At 37.8% G+C, this 1,649-nt stretch overlaps 1 protein-coding gene across 1 annotated transcript in view; it reads right to left on the bottom strand.

The window, feature by feature from the left end:
• Positions 1 to 1,649, bottom strand: part of fig4a (FIG4 phosphoinositide 5-phosphatase a) — a 67,960-nt gene that overhangs the window by 49,768 nt on the left and 16,543 nt on the right. The window lies entirely within an intron of this gene.

Raw genomic sequence — 1,649 nt, 5'->3', positions numbered from 1 at the left:
CTCAACAACTTTTTAAAGAATCAGCCGAACTAGCAATCCTCAACAACTTTCTAATTTTTACACCAGGAGCTAATAGTTTCAGGAAATCACACCCCCAGGAATCGGCAGTTGTAGAATTAAGTTGTAAAAGAGTTCATACACCGCTAGTTGGCAGTGTTGTGCATTTATTATACATGAATTGTTGCCAGCTAGTAAGTGTCAAATTGAACTTGTTCTTTAAAATTAGCTTCCGCTATTTTTCTATGGCATAAGCATTTTTGAAGTTGCGGACCTAAATATTTTCATAAGCGCTTTAGAAATTGCGGAGCTAATTTTTGGATTAGCGCTGCCCACCACTGCAAACTGTAATTAAACAAAGATTTTGCTCATTCTGTTAGCACTTAGGGTATGTGCTRAGGATGTAAAAGCTATAAACACTCTAGAAATGAGCTCAATATCTGTAAAACTGACCGATTTTTAAATTTTTTGTGTTTTATAAATGCAGATTCGCTGTGGCGGCCATCTTGAATTAGTTAAGAGTTGTAATCGTACATCCAGTGATTACTTTCTGAAAGTTTCACTAAAATCTATTCAGKGAGTCATGAAATTTTTTTGCTACATAAAAACACACATTCACATGTAAAGACAGGCCAAAACATTATTCCTGCTGCTTCGCCTTCAGAAGTGATGAGACRACCAGAGGCAAACTGTGTCAACCTTTATATATGCAAATACAATGAGGGTGAACTAAACAGCTGGTGGTTCAGGCAGCATTTCAGAAATGTCAGATAAGGACAGTTTTCAGGGATCAAAGCTGAAGCGCGACAATAAGGTGAATTAATGATCACAGGGATCTTAGGGACACAATGTCTATCTCAGGTAAATGTCATCCCAGGATGAATAAAAGGGCAAATCAGAAGGAGAGAAAAAGATTGTGATTTAATAAAAGGCATTGTACACAGGCAGCCTCAAAAGCCAAACACATCCCTCCGACTGTAATTTCTGTGCCTTTATTCTGCTCAGAATGACACCTGGAGATGAAAACCAAGAAGGGGGTTACCCTTGCCTACTTCTTTTTCAAATTTCCTTTCTAAATTTCTTTGATCCTGAATAAAAAGATGAGCCCATAAATGTTATTTCCAATTCTGGTCAGGCAAATGTAAAATCCGCAGAACAATTTAAACTGTRGCTCATTTTGCAAACTGACATTTTTTAAGGAGACATATGATTTTAAATCCTTCCTTTTTACATTTAAATCATTCAGTCGTCTGTATAAAGTGGAACTGCAATGCTTCAGTCTGAATTCCTCCTTATTATGACCCCCGCACATGCAGCAGGGGTCAATTTGTTTTTGTATTGTTTATTTATTTTATTCTATTTGATATGGGGTTTTTTTTTTTTCAAGATTTTTGGTCAACCGTAGCACGCAAACAGCTCCACCGATCAACGTGAAATTTGGCAGGAATGTAGAAGTGATGTCTGACCTACACTGCGCCAGCCAACGGTTTTACGATAGACCCCATATTTGAGGAGGGGGCTCCATCTGAAAAGAGGGTGTCTGGACATGTAAAAATGCTTATAACTTAAAAAATGTTAAATATCTTCAGATTTTTTTTAGCTCTGATGAAGAGCTATCCATTGGACCTATAAATGAGCCCGCCCCCCACCCC

This window comes from Austrofundulus limnaeus, unplaced genomic scaffold (genome assembly GCF_001266775.1).
Source record: "Austrofundulus limnaeus strain Quisiro unplaced genomic scaffold, Austrofundulus_limnaeus-1.0 Scaffold82, whole genome shotgun sequence".
NCBI classification, from domain to species: domain Eukaryota; kingdom Metazoa; phylum Chordata; class Actinopteri; order Cyprinodontiformes; family Rivulidae; genus Austrofundulus; species Austrofundulus limnaeus.
This window is presented reverse-complemented; position numbering and strand designations above follow the sequence as displayed.